Consider the following 1,076-nt stretch of genomic DNA (forward strand, 5'->3'; position numbering starts at 1 on the left):
TTTTTCTTTCCTTTCACCTGCGTTCATGTTTTGTTTTTTAAATTACACATATGCAGGAAATACTTGTCTTTCTCTGATTTATTTTGCTTAGCATAATATACTCTAGTTCATCCATGTTGCAAGTGACAAGATTTCATTCTTGATCGCCAAGTAATATTCCATTGTGTATGTGTGTACATACATAACACACCTTTCTTTATCCATTCATCTGGACATTTGGACTCTTTGCATAATTTGGCTTTTGATAGTGCTGGTATAAACATTGGGGTGCATGTTCCCCTTCAAATCAGGATTTTTTTTTTTATCCTTTGGATAAGTAAAAAATATGGAACATTTCATGAATTTGCATGTCATTGTGCAGGGGCCATGCTAACACTCACTTGTTCCAGTTTAGTATGTGTGCTGCCAAAGCAAGTGCTGTCGTACATCCATTAGCAAAGATGCCCCAAAGTATCACAAGCCCTAAGAGATTATTTTTGTTTCTGAGAACATTGAAGTCTTTCCATGTAAGTTAATGGTAATTGCTGCTTCACTACACTGTTCAGCTTACAGAGGGTTCCATAGGAATGCGGTGCTTTCAGATAGCAGGGGAGACCTACAGTGTTAAATGTGATTTTGAAAACCACAGCAAGGAAGAAAGTTTCTTGCGGTACAGTGTTGATGCCAGTGTTGGCAGACAAAACAACCTATGCATTTTTTCATGTGTTTTGTGTTGCCCAGCATTTTTATGAATGCCTTCATCATGTGTAAGGATTAGATAGGCAACCCAGAGAATGCATTCTTTCTGCAGCTGGGATGCAGAGAGAGAACCTGGCCTGGCGGTCACATGGTGCAAGCGTGAGACCTGGGAGAAGTCAGCACTTTGCTGCAGGGAGGGTGGATGCGGTGTTTTGCCAAAGCAGCAGCAGCGGTTTCCTCATCAGATCACTCCGCCTTCGTTTTTGACACTTAGCTTTGAGCCTGGTGCTCCAGCCTTAACAATTACAAGTATCTCATCCCTTTATAAAAATATGTGGCTGTAACAGGAAGCACAGAAGAGTAGTAAGAAAAAATTGAAAGAAAATGAAAAAAAAAAT

General features: G+C 40.0%; 1 pseudogene; it reads right to left on the reverse strand.

The window, feature by feature from the left end:
- Positions 1–319: 319 nt before the first annotated feature.
- Positions 320–414, reverse strand: LOC117801270 (annotated as a pseudogene).
- Positions 415–1,076: the final 662 nt, after the last annotated feature.

Source organism: Ailuropoda melanoleuca, chromosome 2, assembly GCF_002007445.2.
Source record: "Ailuropoda melanoleuca isolate Jingjing chromosome 2, ASM200744v2, whole genome shotgun sequence".
NCBI classification, from domain to species: Eukaryota; Metazoa; Chordata; class Mammalia; order Carnivora; family Ursidae; genus Ailuropoda; species Ailuropoda melanoleuca.